The sequence below is a fragment of the Felis catus genome, chromosome C2, assembly GCF_018350175.1.
Source record: "Felis catus isolate Fca126 chromosome C2, F.catus_Fca126_mat1.0, whole genome shotgun sequence".
Lineage (NCBI taxonomy): Eukaryota > Metazoa > Chordata > Mammalia > Carnivora > Felidae > Felis > Felis catus.
The window spans coordinates 60,976,500-60,998,018 of NC_058376.1; the positions used below are offsets into that span (position 1 = coordinate 60,976,500).

Sequence of the window (21,519 nt, forward strand, 5' to 3'; positions counted from 1 at the left end):
TCTGTAGCACAGGGTAAGAGTGCGGGTTTGGATCTGCCACTAATAGGTGAACATTAAAGTCAATATAGTCAGTGTTAAGCTGAGAGATGCCTGTTATGGTTAATGAGAATTATGAGGCTAGCTCATCATGCATCACTCAGCGCATAACCTGTCCCTTCAAGAGTTCTAAGTGAAGAACAATAATAAATATTGAAACCCCACCCTCCAATGTCAGATAGACCCTCTTTGTTGTTTCTGTTTTATTCCATAGCACCGTTTATCCAAGCTCTCAGGATGTAAGACAAACACTAAGCAAACCTTACCTGTGGCCAGTAGATTTTTTAGCCCATTTTACAGATTGACAAGTGGATTCTAAACAACTAGGGGCTTTTCACAAAGTTGGACAAGGAAACAGGTCAGATCTGACTAATTCTCCAATGTTCTAACCTCTGAGGCCATGGCCTCTTTCTCATAATCATGAGCACTCTTTCCTGCTGGTAAACAATTATGCTGAAAACAGCCTGTACATGTCCCTGTTCACACAATAGGATCATCATCTCTCTCTGTTCTCTTAAATCCACAATCCATTCCCCCTTTTAAAGGTAGAACATTTCCAAAACACACGAGGGAAAAGCTCCCTTTTCAGCTTCTCTTCCTGAAGGTAATAACATTTTGCAGTTCTCCTTAAATAAAATCCAGCCCATGCTGGATCAATAAGAATGATGCCCATTTCCCTAATGGCAGCCGATTGCCATTTGCTATTCAAATCAGACTAGATAAATTACAGTACATGCCAGGGAACAGGCCAGTGAATTAAGACAGGCCTCCAGAGGACCAGCGATATTATTAATCTTTTAAGACACTATCATATTTCTTCTTGACAGTGTGCGTAGACTCACAGACACACTGCACCCAGATTGAAATATCAGCTGCTGAAAAAATCAATAGTGTTAGAAACACAATAATTTTTGGTCTGCAGGGCCTACACTAAGCAACACTTGTACCCCTCTGTGCCATCTCTTCTCTTCCCAGTTCCCATTTTCTCCTCCTACTTTCTTGCTCTTCCCTTTCCATTTGGATTTAAAAGCTAGTAAGGGCCAAATGACAAGATACTATGAAGGAGTTTCCACTGCTAACACTAGCCATTGTGGTCAAAGCCTTGATTTTCCATGGGTTGTTTGCAACACAATATCACTAGACTAGTATCGGATTTTGGTGTAGGATTGTTCTTCCTATGCACTTAATGCAGACCCCCTAACCCTATGCATTTGGTTCTATTTTATGAAGAAATGAAGATATTGGGGTGCCTGGGTGGCTTGGTCTGTTAAGTGTCCGACTTTGGCTAAGGTCATGACCTCATGGTTTGTGGGTTCAAGCCTCACGTCGGGCTCTGTGCTGATGGCTCGGAGCCTGGAGCCTGCTTCAGATTCTGTGTCTCCCTCTCTCTCACTGCCCCTCCCCGGCTTGTGCTCTCTCTTTCTCTCAAAAATAAATAAACATTAAAAAAATTCTTTTAAATGTGGATATTTAGGGAGATGGGCATACTCAGAAATCCCTGGAGAAGTAGAATGGAAAGAAATATAAATAATAGAAACCTGGACCAAAAATGGAAAAAAGGGGAATCACTGAAAAGTGAGGTGAACAAAACAAAACAAAATAAAACAAAAGACTACAGGGGAAATAGGGAGCACTATGAGGTGGGAAGAATCTTTGAGTTATAGTCTAAAATTTGGAGTTTCAGCCCCGCTCCTGCTATCTACATATTGTACGATTTTGCCAGCTACTTAATCTTTCATAGTCTTGGTTACCTTATCTATTAAGTAAAACAATATAGCCACTTACCTTGTAGCAGTCTTGTGAGGGTTAACTAACAAGATGTGAGAGCTTTCTAAATTATAAAGAGTTTGTAAGTGGTTAAAAACAATATAAATTTTATCTCTACTAAAGAAGGGTTTCTGGAAATATGTCTGTTGTTTTTTCCTTTCTGGAAATAGAATATCATAAATGGACTTTGCATGCTATCAATAAATAAGTAGGCAGATACAGAAATGGTATTTAGGGCCTTATTACTGGGAGCCGGTAGAATTTGACCTAAAACAAAAATCTGTTGACTTTCAGCCAATACCTTTCACATTTTACCAGGCCGGTTTTGCCTTTTTCATCTCTTACTCCAGATCTGAGGCTTCAATTCTAATTCATATTGTTTTTCAACTGGGGAAGCAAATCAAACAAAGACAAAGCATAAAACAAGACAAGAAACCACCATGCTTTGCATATCTTTGTTTGATACTCTCTTGATCCCAAGTCTCTCTCCAGTTACTTTCCATTTGTCTTCCTTTCCTGGCAAAATTTATTGAAAGAATTGTCTCTATGAGCCATTACCGTATCTTCACTTTCTATTCTTTCCTCAACACAATCCAACAAGGCTTTTATACATCCCACTCTACCATGTCTGCTGTTGACAAATCCAAGGTGCACGTTTTCATTCTCATTTTACTCAACTTCTCAGCAGCGACTTAACATGGTTAACAAATTCCTCCTACTTGAGACTGTGGCTAGCTTCTGGGACACCTCTCTTTCTACTTCTTCCTCCTACCTTATTGGGCACTTAAAACCTATTTAAGTCTCTTCAGATTTGAAATTTATTACTTATAATTCTACCTTAAGTGACTTCTGACTTGGGATAAACACAGCATATTTGGCAAAACAACAATCTTAGAAGGTGCTTGTGAGATATCCAGATTTTGAATGTCTGGCTTTATGACTCTGAAATGCAGAATAGAACAGAAAATCTGGTTCTTCTAAATAAATGGCTTCAAGCTCATTTATTCTTACAGCAAAAATTATTAACAACTGACAATTATCCTTTGAGTAGAAACCAGCCAAGTAGACTTCTACATATAGCCAAAACACAGAGTATCTTCAATGGCACAGAATTTCAGAGCACATGTTAAACTTGAAATGCACATATATGCAGCCCCTCATAGTCCTACCAGATTTACCTAACTGTTCCACCCACTTTCTTCCAACAGTTGATCTTTGAGGTCTACATTGCAAGAAGTAAAGATGAAAAGCCAGAATAACTTGAATATGATTTCAATTCTAGGTTGGACCCGTGAACCCTAGCAAAAGCATGAAGGTTTCTCATAAGAACACAATATATGCTCTAGCAATCGACAGATGAAGCTTGAGTTCGCCTTTATCTCAGGAGAAGAAACAGCCCTTTCTGACTTATGAATACATCCGAAGAGCAATACCTGAACAGAGTCATTTCACCACACATCTGTCTCTAAGTTTTGATAACATTGTAACATATAAGGTCACTGATATGACAAAATATCACAAGATAGCACAGGCATTATCAAAGCCTAAAATTAGCCAAATATGCTGTTTGGAGAGATTCCCAACAACTTCTTTTGAATGTGATATTACCAAGAATATGAATACAGGGTATTTTCTTAAGAGAAAAAAAAGGGATGTTCTCATTATTTGCATGTCATTTGCAACCCAGGAGTAGACTCTGGCGTTCCTTTCTACTTAAATTCTTCCACAGTCAGCTTGCCAGGTCTGTAACCAAGGTCTTTCTTTTATCTAGATTAGAACAAATATTCCATTTTGAATCATGAAAACATATCAGCAAAATTCCCAGAGTTAATACTTTTATTTAATTATATACATATATTTATTATTTTTTTATGAGCTGTTCCACTAAGTTAAACTTTAACCATATTAATCCAGGGGAAAAACTCCCTGATTGCCAACCAACAATTTTGTAAACAGTTATCTCATGAGTTAAATATTAACTTGAAAAATTTAACTCAAAACTCCAAACAAGCAGGAAGAGCCAAAAGGCCAGTAGAAAAGAATAAAGATTTTGCTGCCTCTGATATATCAGATCCCCTTGGAAGAGAGTGACAGTTAGGCAAGGGAGTATTTTGGTGGCAGCTGAATGATGTGTAGAATTGGGGTAAGGAAGGGGAAAACAAGAAAGGAGTCTGGAAGACACCTACTGCTTATCATCAAAATGTCAAAACTTAGAGCCATGAGGTCAAGATCTCATGGAATAGAAAATTCATGGGAATATGAATCCACTGATAATGTCCACAGGAATTCAGGGACAATAAAGGTATGTGCTTCCAGAATATGGACACATTGTTTCTTTAAAACCAACATAGGTAAGCTATACAATATAAGGCTGGCTGGCCTTTATTGCCTGCCTGCCACTGAACCTCCTGTGGAACATTCTGGGCCCACTCTGCCATTAGAAACCATGGAATGAAGACTGATCTGCCTGTCCTGGTTCCATTTGATAATAATAAAATAAAGTTGAAATGCCTCTGTGCAGTACTGGGTTGTTAGGGACTATGATTTCAAGTTCTAAGCCACCATCACTGTCCATCAATTCATCTCCTGATTAATAGAAACATAGTACCTAAGGAAAAATTGGATCTAGGCAGTGGACCAATGTCTGAATGGTGTTATCATAAATATTGTCCTCTGGTTAGGTTTTTGGCTCAAAAATTTCAAGAAAATCCACATGGTCCCATAATTTACACAATTTTGATCTCTGTGTTGTAAGATAAGCTTGATTCATTTTTCATGCTGTTTCAGGGGTGGTTAGGAATTATTAAGGTTCTTCCTGTCGGTCTGCTAAATAACAGTCCTGTTTGCTGATTAAAAAAACAAAACAAAACATTAAAATAGAGTCTTTTTAGTGAAGGTCTTTTAAGGAAGACTCTCATCTGCCCTGTAGATAGATTGAGGCTACATAATGTGAGTTGCTCAAAAGAAGGGTGGGATTAGATGGAAAAAGAGGAAATCCATGAATGCAGAAGGAACAATCCTTAGATAGACATGGATATCTTAGTTAGATACAAGAAATATGATACAGCTCATCAAACCTTACTGTTGATATTGTTTTAATTTTTTTGTACTTGTAGCAAGAATTACTATTGAACTCCATTCACTGGGCCAGAGATCCTCATGGTGTTAGTGAAAGACTTACCCCTCACGTAGCACACAACCTACACTTGTGAGCTCATCGGCCAGTCAGAGGCCTCAATTCCAAGCTTCAACAATGTGCAGAATATTTTAAGTACATATTTAATACATGAATGCATGCTTAATTGAAGATATTTAGGCACTATAAACTATACCTTATGGTTATAAAGCTTTTTGCAGTTTATAAAATACTGTCATATACTGTTAATGTCATATCTACATACATATGCTATCATTTTTGACAACTCCCAAAAATAAAAAGAGCAGGTTCTATCATCTCTGTTCTATAGATAAGCAAGTATCACCCTAGCATTGATGTAGTCAGTACAGAATGAACTAGAACAGAAAAACGAGAGCCTATTAGCAGCCTGACTGAACACGATGGGTGAGGGGATAGCATGATGGCTGTGGAACGGAAAGGCATTATAAGTGAGTGATCAGAGAAGGGGAGCAAGGAGGGAGAAGTTTCAAAATATGCACAGACATACACTATGAATAAAGGACAAAATTCAAAGTGATTTGTCGGAAAGAAAAGGTGGTTAGAGCAAGGAAGAAACTCCAAATGGAGACCTCTTATTCATTTGGCATATATTCATTGTATACTTATATTTGGGTTTGTTTGGATGCCACTGGAAAAAAATTATGTTTGAGACACTGACCTGTGTCTGAGGTACTTAATATCTAATTATTGAAATAACCTCAAAAAAACAATTGCAATACAAGGCAATTCAGTATTCAGAATAGGGATTTAGAGAAAATCACCTCTTATATCGAGGCTGACAATGGAAAGCTTCACTACAGTGAAAAAATACACTTGAACTAAGAAAAATGTGTAAGATTCAGGAAGTGATAAGACTCAGGTTAGGTGAAGAGCAAGAGAGAAGGCATGGAAGCAGAAAATTGAAAGACATATTTGGGAGCAACAAATAAACAAGTTAGTGGGAATTATAATAGGTAATAATGTTGGAAAGATAGGTTAAGTCTGGAATGTGAAGGGGTCCTTGAATATTGGGCTGACTAATGCACTTTATTCTATAGGCAAAAGAGGTCTATTAAAGGCTTATAAGTAGGGCACTGGCATCATCACAGTGGTATTTTAGTATAAGTAACTGGGAATGGTAGACAGAATAAATTGAAACAGGGAAAGCCCAGAAATAATGACAGAGAAAGAGAAAGGGAGAACCACTGCAATAACCCAGGCACTATGAGATAAATATCTGACCTTGGTAGCATTGGTAGAGATAGAAAAGAAATGAAAAGTTCTAGAGACACTGTAAAGGAAGAAAGGATAATATTAAGCCCCTACTACGTACTAGGCACTGGATTATGTGCTTTATGTACATTAACACATTTAATCTGCATGTCAATCCTAAGAGGAAAGTCACTTTATTGTTTCCTTTTTAAAGATGATGATTAAGCAAATTTTTCAAGGTTATACAGTTAATAAGTGATAAAGCCAGAATTCAAACCCAGGTCATCTGATTCCATAGCTTGCCTGCTTAACATCGATGTTTAGGAGTCTTGATGTTGGATCATATATGGCAAATTTTGACAGGACTTGATGATTGATATTTTATGAGTCATAAGAACTTAAGATTCTTGGGAATTCTGATTCTGAGATTTTGCGGTGATGGATAGATTTGTGATACTATGAAAAAAAACAGGGAAATAGAAAAGACCTTTTGGACTTCATATTTTGCACTTGTTCTTAATGTTCCAATTGCTCTTTGGATTTAAAATGTCAATATACAGGGGCACCTGGGTGGCTCAGTTGGTTAAGCGTCCAACTTCAGCCGAGGTCATGATCTCACAGTTTGTGAGTTCAAGCCTTGCCATCAGGCTCTCTGCTGTCATCACAGAGCCTGTTTCAGATCCTCTCTCCCTCTGTCTCTCCGCCCCTCCCTCACTGATTCTCTCTCTCTCTCTCTCTCTCTCTCTCTCTCTCTCTCTCTCTCAAAATAAATAAATAAACTTAAAAAATGTTAACATACAATAAAAGCCACAAAAGCAACCGAACCACCAAACTTAAAAAGCTTTTGAAGATAGATATTAGGTGATTCTTCCTTCCAGGTTTCACTAATGTATATGTGGAGTATAACACAACACATATAGGAGGTGCTTAGCAATGTGTTAAATGAGTCAATTAGAGGGGTATTAACCATAAATTAGTGAGAATAAAGGGAGGAAGGAGAGTACAGTCAAAAGAGATTGGCCCAGAGTCAGACAAATCTTGGTTCAAATCCTGGCTCAGCCACTCTCTAACTAACTAAAGGACTAATGTTTACTTTAAACATTTTGTATAAGATGGGGTAACAGTTCACAGGGAAGCCAGGTACCTTTCTGGATTCAGTTCCTGTATGAAAGGTAGTGGGTCCATGCAAACCTAGAAAGGATGCTTGAAAAGGCCAGTATCTCTGACAGAAGAAAACTTGCAACCCTCTTCTCTTATTGAGTTTAACTTCTAAAAATTATAGTGAGACTTATAGGAAAAAAATGTGTCAAGTAATTGCCAGTTTTAACAGAAAAGTAAATTATTTTCAGAGAAGTAAAAACTATAGAGCTTCAACTGAAGGGGAGATTTTAATTGCAGACAGACATATCAGCTGAATGGTTTAGCTTGGACTTGTGGGATCAGGAACAGCCAGTGGGATATATATTAAAGAAAAACCAAGTTTAATTAGCCTTAAGATTTTATATAGCTTGGCTCTTCCCTCCCACACCTGGTCTGATTCCTTCAGGTCAATCTCCCTTTCAATCACATGCTCTCCCATCCTTTTTTCAGTTGCTGTCATGACAAGCCAATAGGAGAATGACATACAGATGAAAACAAGGTTTGAATAATTACTGCACTGCGGCTGCTTGTTGTTTGAGCATCATTTTATTTCCTCCAATCACACAGGTCCTTGGACTTCACAGCCCCATGTTTCAGATGGGGGTGATGCTGATTACATTACAGCAAAGACAGGCAGATCAGACAAAGTGAATTTCACTCAGTAATTAAACTGCAGTATCTTTCGTCTAAAGTCCAGAGCAGGATTAATCTAAAGGTAGCTCTTTATCATCTCGATTAGTGCTGGGATTTGAAGAGTGAGCTCTGATTTGATAGCTAGCCCTGAGTTGGGCTGACTAGTGGCCCCATATCTATCTTGCAAAAATAATATGAGATCAAGATACATTTGCAAGGTTATGCCCTTCCCTTTTATTTTATTTTTATCTGAAGGAAATGCAGATAGATTAAAATATGCTGCTATTTCCATTACCCTGTTTTCTATTACAAAAATGTCTATTAAAAAGAACAGGTCCTTCCAAACCCCACAACATTTTACAGATGGTTTCTCATAATTCCACTTAGTACCATGCTCTAATGGCTTCTTATTTCTTGCCTTTTCATTATCTGAGAGTCAAATCTGAATATTTGGATAGCCCAAGCAACAGCTTCTCAAGCTGCTCATGAGTTCCACTTTTATTTCCAAGGACTCACCATAGGACTTATGGAGGGATTTTGCTTCCTTCAATTGCTCTTTTAGTAAATAAGATATTCTCAAATTCTTTGCCAAGTAATGAATTAGATCACTGATTCTCAATCCTACATGCCTATAGAAGCACTTGTGAGGCTTTATAAACAATCCATGTCCAGCCCCCACTTCCAGACCCCATGATTCAGTATCTGTAGGAGTTAGACCCAAGCATCTGTGTATTTTTAAAAGTCCATAGGTGATTTGAATGTGCTGCCAAGGTTAAAAACCATTGAGTCAGCCATACAGAGGTACCAGCTGTATTTGCAAAAGATCTATCAAAACAAAGCATTGTTGAGGGAAATGAAGCCTGATATTGTTGTAGAAAATCCCTTAATAAAATGATAAAAACCTTTTTGTAGTAATCTTTGCATAGAATATATATCAGGTCTCTTAAGAACAATAGAAGACAAGGAAGACTATCAGACAGGTTTATGTTGATGATGCTTCCATTGATCCATCTGATAATATTGAAGGTGATGGCTTACTGATTGAGCCTGTCACATGATAACACTACAGCTACCAGCCAATAATGTAAGGACGACTATGGACTAACATCATAATATCTCAGTTTGGACACAAACCTGGAATTAGCTGCTGTCAGCTTTACTGTGCAGCTGGCTTTTTAAAAAGGGAAAGGCAGGATTAAAAAGATCTGATTTCAAATTGTGACTCACTCCTGTTTTGGAGTTTAAGAACACACATTCTGGAGTCAAACTGAATCCAATTACTAGTTGGGTGACCTTCAGAAAGGTAATTACTTCTCTAAGCCTTAATTATCTCATCTTTAAAATGGGGCCAAGAATACTTATATCACAGAATGATTTGGGTTTTGAATTGATTAATTTAGATAAGAGTACCTGGCAAACAAAAGTATCCAAACTAAATAAAAGTCTGTTGAAGGCAAATATGATAATAACTTAAGGTTGTCACTGAAGCTCTCTGCCTAAAAGACATCAGTGTTGAGACTCACTCCTCAGTTTTCTGGAAGATTTGATCCCCCAGAGGGAAAAGAAAAAAAAGAATTAATCCAAATAAAAGTGACTTTTCAAATTTAATTGTGCATTCGCATCACCTGGAAGTGATTGTTACAAATGTAACTTGCTGGGCTCCAGTCCCAGGGATTATAATTCAATATGTAGGGATGGAATCCAGGAAAATGCATTTTCGCAACCATCCACGTGACTTTGACTTAGGATCGAGGATCCTCACGATGATGGAACAGCTATAAAGCAATAGAAATTGGCCAAATATTTATCCCCCAAATAGCCACACATTGTGGCCTGTACCTGGGAGAGGCTATGATTTCTTTTCCTTAGGTAAGAATTCAGCCAGGTGAACTTAAATAATGCACAAATATAACATGTTCAGAGTATGTTATACTTACAGAGTAAAAAAACCTTTTTTTTTTTCAATGAAATACGCTTCCTGAATAATTACTATTTAGCTGCTAATATTATCTTCATTTTTTTCCATCACCATTATGTACATGCAAGTGTACAGGCAAGGGTCAGATTCATTTTCAACTTATCCTTTTTCTTCTTATAAAACAATCAACTAACTTCCTGAAAATTGGTAAATTCTTTAAATAACAAAAGTAGCTATTCCCTCCTTTAAAGGCATTTTTATAAAGTATTCTTGAAATGCATTTATTAAAATTGATGATAAGAATCAATGCACAATTGTGAATTGAATATTTTAAATGCAATCGATGAATTAATTTGCTAAAATAAAGATAATCTATAAGTGGACAGCTTTCTGGATCTAAGAGGAAATGTTAAAACCTTCACTTTCAAGATTTTCCAAATAAAAAGCCAGACAAATTCCAGAAATATTTAGAATCTGTAATACAATATGCCAACAGATATGCATTAATTCTCTATATTCTAAAAGTTATTGTAAAGACAAGAGAATTGTGGTCTTTAATTGCAATTGGGCATACAGTTAAGCTGGGGAGAATAAAAAAATACCAACATGAGAAAAGTTTATCAATGTTATTAGATAATATAGCATAGTGAGTAAGTCTAAAGGAGAATCTTCTTTTTAATACTTACCGTGTGAGCTAGGGTAAGCTACTTAACATCTCAGCAACTCAGGCACGGGACTCTCTGAGAAGGTTGTGGTGACCATAGTGGGTACTAAATAAATGCAGTGTTTATTGTAATAGTTGACAGTTTATTATAAAAGGTATCCAAGAAATGTCATAAGGCTTACATGAACAGTATGGACACTGAGAACTAAGAAAACCAAATTGAGAGAATGCTGACATGACTGGTAAAGTTTTTGCAAGGAACAGTATTTGAGTTGGATGATTCAGAATGAATAAAAATTTGTCTAGAAAGAGACACAAAGAGGGGTGCCTGGGTGGCGCAGTCGGTTAAGCATCCGACTTCAGCCAGGTCACGATCTCACGGTCCGTGAGTTCGAGCCCCGTGTCGGGCTCTGGGCTGATGGCTCAGAGTCTGGAGCCTGTTTCTGATTCTGTGTCTCCCTCTCTCTCTGCCTCTCCCCCGTTCATGCTCTGTCTCTCTCTGTCCCAAAAATAAATAAACGTTGAAAAAAAATTAAAAAAAAAAAAAAAGAAAGAGACACAAAGATCATTTTAGGATAGGGGCAAATGTTGATATGAACAGCAGGTCGAGGTAAAAAGTATTCAATAGTTTAGGATACAACTGTGAAATAGTTTACAAAAGATAACTTGGGGTAAAACGATAGAGTTCTAAATTCCAAAAGTCACTGTTGTTTTTTTGATAGAGTTTTTACTTGCTCCAATATAATCCCAGTATAATTCAACATCTTTTTAGAACACTGGTTCTCAAATTGTATTATGTATCAGAATCACCTGGAGGGCTTCTTCAAGCACAAACTGCTGTACTCCACTCCGAAGTTTCCATTCAGTAGGTTGGGCTGAAGCCCAAGAGTTTGCGTTATAATATATTCCCAGGTGTGCAAATGCTGCTGGTCACTTTGAGAACCACTGCTTTAGAAGATGATGACAGTTGGATAGAGGAGGGTTTTCCTCAAAGTAAGTAATAATTGAATAACTGAATACCTTCTTTATTTCCTGTAAAATTTCATCCTCCTTTGCATACCAAGTCACAGAAGCACCTACATGGAAGTTACCCAAGGAAACACAAATGCTTACTTTGACTCCTCATCTCTCTACTGAATTCAGGTCTTTAACTGTGGGAATGAGGAGACCCGTGACACACGGGACCCCAAGCCAACCAGCCTGGAAACTTAGAGAACACTTCATCAGCATTAAGGTTATTCAAGAATTGAAAATAATAGAGCCAAGAGATTAAAGACGGTGGGCGGACTTTTTATTCTAGAGAGCCTCTATCGATCCATGCCGCACATTTTGTACCCGTGTTACACTTGATTGCCTGCCCCATAATCCTCACGCTACTTTCAACTCCCTCTTAGGTGCAGGTCACTGCTTAACTATTTCCACCTCCTGCTTCAAAATCTCTCTCTTAAACAGACTTCCACTATTTAGTAACTACACTTTAAGAATTATTTTAAAAGACAGAAAGAGGAAATGAAATTCTCTGACCCTATTTTCTCATGCATGACTCTGAGGACACCATCTCACTAGTTAGTATTTTATTTTCAATGGTGGAACAAAAAAATGTTCTGTTTGAAGATTCAGGTAGAGGTCTTTGTGCAAAAAAGGTCAAAAGTGGATTTAAAATGTTTGAAACTCCAAACATCTCTCTGTAACAGCAACTTATTTTCTAGCCATTTATCTTTCCTTAAAATAAGAAGCTATATAATTATGAAGTATAATTAATAATAACAACAATTACCACAAGTGCAACAGAAATAATGATAGTAAGCACCATGGGCCCACATCCCCACAGTTTCAAAGGATAAGAATTTGTCTTAGTATTTTCAAGAATAGACAGCAGCCCAAAAATACAGGGGAAAAAAATAAAAGGAAAAAAATGTTTCCTATGTTCCCTGGGAAGTGCCACAGAAAAACAGACAATAAACTTTAATGCCTCTTGTTAAAGATCTTCATTTTACAGATCAGTTCAGGCAATTTAAATAGACAAAAACATGAGGCCTCTAACGTCTCTTAGGAAACAGTATCAACGTTAATTCCTGGCTGGTCCCAATTCCATTTCTAGTTAAGCATCCCCATCCACTCATAAGAAGAAAGAAATAGCATTTGTACAGTGTTTTACAGTTTATAAAGCACTTTCACAAACATCATATTATTTGATTGTCTCGACAATCCCATGGGATAGGTAAGTAGGGAAAGGATTAATATTATACCTATCAGAAGGTGAAAGAATTAAGGATCAAAGAAGGAAATAAATTACATTGGGTCAAACTCTGTGCAGACCTGAAAAGAAGCCCAAATATAGAGTTTTACATAACATGGAATAGGCTCAGAGAATCTGATACCTGCCCGAGGTCACAAGTGGCAGAGCTAGGAGGCTGGGATACAGGTAATCCAGCTCAAGCCGCCATGCTCTTTCCAAACCAGAGACCCTGCTCTCAGTTGTAAATGTCTAGTTACAGTAACTGGCCCTCTCAAGGGGAGGCAATGTTCAATTGCCAACTGTTACAATCACTGTTAGTGTTCGGGTTTTTTGTTTGTTTTTAGTTCAACTGACAAAAAAGGTATACATTCCTTGAGAAGACGTGCTACTGTATAATACTACTTAGTCTGTCAAGAGAAAAAGAAGAGAATGTATTATTTCACTGGCTTAGAATACTGGCTTTTTTTTTAAATTTTTTTTAACGTTTTTATTTATTTTGGGGACAGAGAGAGACAGCATGAACGGGGGAGGGGCAGAGAGAGGGGGAGACACAGAATCGGAAACAGGCTCCAGGCTCTGAGCCATCAGCCCAGAGCCTGACACGGGGCTCGAACTCACGGACTGCGAGATCGTGACCTGAGCTGAAGTCGGACGCTTAACTGACTGGGCCACCCAGGCGCCCCGAATACTGGCTTTTAAAGGTAACTCCAACTACACGCAGACACAAGAGACAACACAGCCCTATTTCCACAGAAATACTCGTTATAAGAAAGACAAACCAAAAGACTAACCAAACTCAGAGCCTGGCTTCTAGCATAGGTTCAACTTTAAACTGTTAGTTTCTAAGCATGGGGCCAATACCTATGCATATTAAAATGAGGAATAACAGCATTGCATGTATGAACAAAATAAATCATTCATTTGTTGTTCTGAACTCAAAAGCCTCAAAGCCGTATATTCAGACTTTGAAACCTTTGGATTAAATTAACATACCTCTTGTTATTTTTACTTTTTACATGCATTTACTTGTACAACTTCCCTATTTCGCCTTTTTGTTTTAAGATAGTTACATTCTCCCTTCACTTACATATGCACAGCTTCTGACTTAGAGCATTTGGAGGTTTGGCAAAGCAAGGTCTTCCCACAAAAGACACAGAGGTTTCACCTAGAATGCATCTCGGGAATTTGGGCTGAAGAAGTTAAGGGAGGTCTAGCATATGAGTAAATATTTGTGAATTAGACTGAAATTTCAAATAGTAAATGAAAACATTTATTAAAGAAGGTTGTTGTATGTACTGAACAACTACCTTCCGACTGAGCATTTCAGGGCATTGCAGAATTTCAGAGGTGATGCTCCACTGGAGATTTTATTTTTATAATGACAGAATATTAGTGTTGGAGTTCATTAAAATTATAGATTATAATTACCTAAGGCTTTAACACCCTGTAAAGCGTCTCTGCAAAGTGGCTGTCCATGCTCAAACACCCTGGTCTCGGGGAGTTAATATTTGTTGATATTAGGGACTGTTAGGGACTGAATATAACCCCTCCTCAATCTCCCAATTCACATGTGAAGTCCTAACCCCCAGTATGACCATATTTGGAGATAGGGCCTTTAAAGAGATAAATACAGTTAAATGAGGCCATGAGGGTGGGGCACTGGTCCAATAGGTCTAGTGCCCTCATAAAAAGAGGAAGAGACACCAGAGATGAGGAGACACAGTGAGAAGAAGGCCCTCTGCAAACCAAGCAGAGAGACCACATGAGGAATCAACTCTGCTGACACTTCAATTCCTGGACTTCCAACCCCCCAAACTGAGAAACAACACATTCCTGTAATTGAAGCCACCTGGTCTATGATACTCTGGTATGGCGGTCCTAGCAAACTAATACAGGCGCTAAAGTTCTACAACTTTTCCTACAAGGTAGGAATTGGTTAAATCCACTTATTAGGTACAGAAACAGATTATGGGACATTTGAAACATGTCCCAAAGAGACAGAAACGATAAGTGGCATAACCAAAGTTTAACCTAGGTTTGTCTTCCAGACTAATATTTTTTCTTTCTTGTCTGTTTTCCAGCTTTGAGCACATAAGGGTGTTACAAAGTTAGTTTTTATAAATTGACCTGAATATATATTCTTGTATATTTTACCACTGGCTTGTGTTCTACTTGGAGTCACAGGAAACAACATAATTTATCTTCCATGTGACAGTCCTTAGTGTACTTGAACATAGTTATCATATTCATTCCTCAAGAATTTCTTTCTTTCTTTTTTTTTAAATGTATTTATTTATTTAGAAAGAGACAGAGACAGCATAAGTGGGGGAGGGGCAAGGAGACAGAATCCCAAACAGGCTCTGCACTGTCAGCACAAAGCCCAATGCGGGGCTCGAATTCATGAACCCGTGAGATCATGGCCTGAACTGAAACCGACAGTCAGACGCTTAACCGACTGAGCCACCCAGGGGCCCTGTGAATTTCTTTTTTTTAATGTTTATTTATTTATTTTGAGAGAGAGATAATGAGAGCAAGAGCACCAGGGGAGGGGCAGAGAGAGACAGAGAGAGAGAATCCCAAGCAGGTTCTGTGCTGTCAGTGCAGAGCCCGATGTGGAGTTTGATCTCACAAACTGTGAGATCATGACCTGAGCTGAGATCCAGAGTTGTACATTCAACCAAGTGAGCCACCCAGGTGCCCCCACTCTTCATGAATTTCTAAACAATCCCAGTTCCCTTAACCATTCCTTGTATCACATGTTTCATTTCCCTATCATTCTGGTCACTTTCCTCTGAAGATGTTCCTATTTGTTCAGGTTTCTTATACTGGCTTGTTAAGCCATATACCACCCATATAACTCATGAATAGTCTTTAAAAATACGAAGACAAAGTCTGGCCTTTATTCATTTTAGAACTTTCCTCTAGCTAGATGTATCACATTGCTCCAATTTTCCGAGATGTCTTTGGAATTTGATTACTTAATTCAACAACTTTTCTATGCATTTGGATTCACGTCATCTGCAACTCTGATGGACGTGCTTTCATCCCAGTAATTGAAAAAAAATGGTGGCCAAGAGAAGGCTTAGGTTATTCCTGAAATATTCCATAGGACTCCCTTCTAGGATGACATTGAGACATTTATTTGCACTTAATAGTGTGGTCATTCAACCAGTTACTAATTCATCTGTACATCTAACCAGGCAAGATCAGATCACATATTGTAGACCTGCTTTCACTGAAGCCATTCTGGTTTCTAGCAAGAACCACTTCTTCCAGGGGAATCATAAACCATTGCTTTATGCTTTATTGTTTTAATAATACATTCTAGGCCTTTGCTCAGGGCCGACATCATGTTGTTTGTCCTTATAAACTACCTTCTTCTACTTTCTAAAAATCAGAACATGTTCTACATCTCGAGTCATCTAACTTTTTTGTTTGTTTGTTTTTTGCTTTTCCTCAGATATGAATGGCAGTGATTAGTCATCTTATTGACAAATCTTCTCACTAGCTTATGATTCTCTAGCCCTATTTTCAGGCTCTTCTCCTTTTCCTTTTTCATATTTCCTGCCAAGGAAGAGAGTCACTCATGTGTAATCATGGACTGCATCCAGAGATGGCATGCTGGTCAGAGGTGGATCTGCAAACTAAAAGAGTAGGAGAACTTAAGGTGTTGTCCTTGGGCCTGGGTGTATTGCCAGTGGAGAATGGGCTGTGATTAGGTGAGGCTTTGCTTCCATCTCTATGCATGGCTCTGCCTGGCTTCTGTTGTTGACTTCTAGCTGTGCACCTGGACATGGTTACATCCTTTTCTTATTCACTCTGGATGATTTTCTTTGCAAAAGATTCAAGACAGCTTTGTATTTTTCAGTCTTTAACAGAGAAAGGTTGTGACATATAATACTTTTATTTTCCCATGAAACCTTCTCTGAGGCAGGCATGTACCCCGACCTTTACCTAATCAAGAAAAGTTGTTTGGGGGATGGGAAATGGGAAGGCAGGTTGGACTTTAAATGCACAAATCACTTCTAATAAAAACACTAAGATTCAGGTGCCTGAGGTTAGAAATACTGGAGGGAATTCAATTACACTAATTAATATTTAAGAAGGGCTAGAGATCACATACTGAATGTGGGAAACTAGGCCAGTCAGACACGAGCATATGGGGAGGGCAAGATCAACTGATAAAAGTAACAAACAAATCATACATAAATGCTGCAACAGGAATGAAATAGAGAATAGGAAATAAATGTTTCAACAGACACTGAAGAGGAGGTAAATGGTCTACCACATAAAAGCAAAATGTTCTAACACACACAAGACATTTTATTGGCTTTATGTAAACACCTATATTATAAAAAAATGATCTTTTTCAAGTAAGTAAGTAGAAATGTTACCTATTTGTATAAACAGGCTTAGTTTGGGTTCTGTGAATTCACAGCATACTATATTGCTTTTGTTTCCTCACTGGCTCATCAAGTAGTGGTCTCAGTGAGGCATGACGCTCATATTGGGGAGCTCCCTAACGGCTAAGCTTACTTGGATACCCAAAACCTACGGAAGGGTGGAAAGCAACAGCTTATTCTGAGTTCTACACAAGTTTTTCTTGCTCTGGCTCTGATATCATTTGGTTGGTGTCATAGCTTATGCCACATTTTCTCTTTGGACTTGATTTTGTATTTGTGGCCCAGAGAGTCAATTCTGATTTTTGGCCACTCTTCTGCACACTTCAATGCTTTCAGAGAAGGCACTAGTAGTACCAGAACTATCTTGCCTCTATCACGTAAACGGCTCCTTCTTCCACACTAGCATTTACCTCACCTTTTCACTTCTTCTCTACCTCTAAGCCTCCTCCCCCTCCTTCCCTTTGCTCTAGTTTATCAGAAGGTCCTGTCCCTGAACCTTATTCCACCCCTCCAGCACTCATTCTTTCAAAGTGCCACCCTCAAAAGCCACAATTTGTGGATTCACAGCCCCATCTTGGAAGCTCTGAAAACTGGAAGCCCAGAGAATTCACTGAACCGTTTTTGTTATCAACATCATCATGTGGGAACAGAAGTAGAAACATAGAGCGATAGATGAGAGGGGGGTTGAAACTGTGATTTGGGCCCTTTTTGCAAATTTTCTAGTGTGCACAGATGGTAACTATGACTGAACGAACCCCATGTCTATACACAATGTGTAATATTAGTCTCATGAAGAGAACAAAGCAAAGAAACAAAAACAAGATTCTTGCCCTTTAGGACTTTAACCTCTAGCTGAAGAAAGAATTCAAATATACCAAAACCCACAAGAAAAAGCATCCCCAAAGGGTTGAATTGTCTTCAAATAATAGAGGAACAGAGAGGAAAAAATAAGGTTACTTCCTAAAAATTTGAACCAAAGTAGTGGTTTTCAAACTATGCTTCATGGTCCCCAAGCTCACAAACAGATGATTACAAAGAGATGACTGAGCTGTTAAATGTTTAATTAAAATGTAAATTTATAATTGTGATAAAAATGGCATGCAAATTAAATGTATTATATAATTTTATTTTATTTCCTATTTCAAGTTTTTATTTAAATTCCAGTTAGTTAACATACAGTGTACTATTTCAGGTGTAGAATTTAGTGATTCATCACTTACATACAACACCCTACTGCTCATCACAAGTGCCCTCCAAGTACCCATCACCCATTTGACTGGAAAACAGACTATTAACTAGAGAGAACAAACTAAGGGTTGCTGGAAGGAAGATGGGCAGGGGATGGGTTAAATGTATTTATGTAATTTTAAAAAACATATTGGAGGCTAATGTGTTGCTAATAGATAAGTACATACAATAGGTTTAACTAGTTTTCATGTAGGCCTCAAATTAAGACCCTGATATCAGAAGGCCAGCTGTTCAAAACAAACAAAAAACTGTTGGTATCTGCAATTGCTTAGGCGTATCTCATGCTTTTCTTGACACCATAAGTACTCCATCCCTCATACAAAAATACACTGAGCTTAGTCTGCTATAATAATCCAGTCCTGGGGCGCCTGGGTGGCGCAGTCGGTTAAGCGTCCGACTTCAGCCAGGTCACGATCTCACGGTCCGTGAGTTCGAGCCCCGCGTCAGGCTCTGGGCTGATGGCTCAGAGCCTGGAGCCTGTTTCCGATTCTGCGTCTCCCTCTCTCTCTGCCCCTCCCCGTTCATGCTCTGTCTCTCTCTGTCCCAAAAATAAATAAAAACGTTGAAAAAAAAAATAATCCAGTCCTGAGTTTCCACTTCTTTTCATATTCACCTTTATATTCTTAGTAATTGACTTTTATAATATTAAAATGATACATAATTTTAATTTATAATACAAGTTTAATAAAACACTACTCTTACTGGTTCATATATAAAGGCTCCAATCATTTATTTTGAACAGAGGATTCTGTTGTTAAAAGAAATATGAAAAATCTCTGAATCAGAAAATTTGCATGAACCCTCCAATTCAAGGCAGTACAATTCTCATGCATCTGGCTCCAGAATACTCAATTTCTGAATTTAGTGACTTGCTGGCTTAGAACATTTCATACAGCAGATATATTGGGCCCAAACTAGATTTCATATACTGGTTATTATCCCTTCAGGCTTAAGAAAGATGGTATTTTTACATTGAGGAATAGATTACCATGAAAACATCATGCAACCAAAAAAGTCACCTTGTCTTAAGTTTACTGAGTACATGAAATTTACCAGATAGTCTTAGAAAGCCAGATCATCAGAATTTAATATATTAGTTTAAAATTTAACCAGTACTAACCAAAAAATAAGTCAATGGAAACTTCTTTATTTAAGGACTGCTTTTATTAATTATGTAATACATGGACATTTATTCATTTATTTTACATTTACTCAAAATATATATGTCAAAAGACTCCAGAAGACTTTTTTGCTATCTAACATTAATCAGTCATTATTTCATGTTAAAAAAAGAGTGAGCCAAAAACGACTTTTCACCACTACAGAGAATGAAACTAGCAAACCTGAGTTGAAAGATCCATTTTCCAAAACCGGAACCATGCTCTACCATGGAAATATTTCAAAATTTCTTAACACCGAAGTATATGTCAATAATAAATTGACTTTAAGGTCTTTCATGGTCTCTACTATATAGTAGTCAAACTGGAATTTTGCATGTATTTATTTTTTAAAGGCTGTAACTTGTAAAGTACCATAGCATAAAGGTTACAGATGTACCTGAGTTTCTGTTTGAGCTCCACAGTCCTAGCTATGAGACCCTAGGCAAATTACTTAAGCTGTTTAAACCTCAGCCTTTTGCTTCCATAAAATGGAAGAAATAATTAAAATCTGATTCTTGTAGATTTGTCAGAGGAATTAAACGTATAAAATAATGAATGAAAGTTGTTTAACATGTTGCCTAGAACATAAAATGCTCTTAATAAATATTAACTATATTTATTAAAATTGCTCAGCACCTAAAAGCCAGTTGTTTTCTGATTTTTCTTATAACCTGACTTTACTCATAATTAATTAACTACATGTTCTTCCCTTTAAGAATAATGTTCTATTTATGGGGCACCTGGGCACCTAGATGGCTCAGTCGGTTAAATGTCTGACTGCAGCTTGGGTCATGATCTCATGGCTCGTGAGTTCGAGCCCTGTGTCAGGCTTTATGCTGACAGCTCAGAGACTGGAGCCTGCTTCAGATTCTGTGTCTCCCTCTTTCTCTGTTCTTACCCAGCTCACACTCTGTCTGTCTGTCTGTCTGTCTCTCTCTCTCTCAAAAAAAAAATATATATTTTTAAAAAATTAAAAAAAAATAATGTTCTATTTAGATTTCTTTTTCTTTGTTTCTAGAATGTTCTCTGATATGTTATCAGAGAATGTTATCAGATAGGATTGCAGGGCTTCATTTTGATAGTACTGTACTTGCTTTTCTTTGAATGCTTGTGTTATTTTCTCGTTCCTACTCAGTGATTTAAAAAGTAAAACTCAAAGAAGAACTAAAAATTATGAGGAATTTATTGAGACTAATGGTTATCAAAATTGGGCAAAAAAGAATGTTATTAAAAATAAATCACACCAAGGGAGAGCAGCTGATGACAGCAGCTGTGAAATGACTGTACATGGTGGGAATCAGTGAACCCCAAAGAAACAAAAGAAAAAAAAAGGAAGGCCATGAAACTTACATGATTTACAAGGAAGGCCTAAGCTTAATGAACAGACTCTTTAGACTACAGGAGCCAGGGAAGTCATTTCTGGATGAATATTTGCACAAGACAGTAACACTGGAAGGACTGATATTCTCTGATCAAATGGAAACTACTAGTAAGAAAAGAAAGAGAAATAAGACAAATGAAAATTTTTACTACATTTTATTTCATTACTGCTTTACCTGCACTGAGGGGACAACATCTTCATGTAATATACTGATATAGATGGGATGCCGGAAAAAATGCTTGGTGCTGATGGAAATAGCAATAAGGATGATATATTTTTAAGAGGCAAAGTTAGAAATTCATGGGCAAGATAAATTAAAGTTAGAACTCCTTTGGCAGACATTGGGACAGGGTATTCTATGACACAAAAGCTTTTCCTAAATAGGACTCTAAGAATTTAGCCGTTTGAAAAACATTTCAAGTAGGCAATAACAAAAACAAAAACAAAAACAAAAACAAAAACAAAAACAAAAACAAATAGCTGCTTTACTGCAAAGATGCATACAGGCTTATAACTTTTTGCCTTGTGCCTAGATATGGACCTGCCTCTCAACCTCCACAA

At 37.6% G+C, this 21,519-nt stretch overlaps 1 protein-coding gene and 1 non-coding gene across 47 annotated transcripts in view; both read right to left on the bottom strand.

Moving 5' to 3' along the window:
* ZBTB20 (zinc finger and BTB domain containing 20) overlaps window positions 1-21,519 on the bottom strand; it is a 789,483-nt gene that overhangs the window by 399,496 nt on the left and 368,468 nt on the right. The gene's annotated exons all lie outside the window — the stretch shown is intronic.
* LOC111556437 lies at window positions 4,912-5,065 on the bottom strand. The gene has a single exon (XR_002735909.2). It is a non-coding gene; the product is annotated as a small nucleolar RNA SNORA62/SNORA6 family (small nucleolar RNA).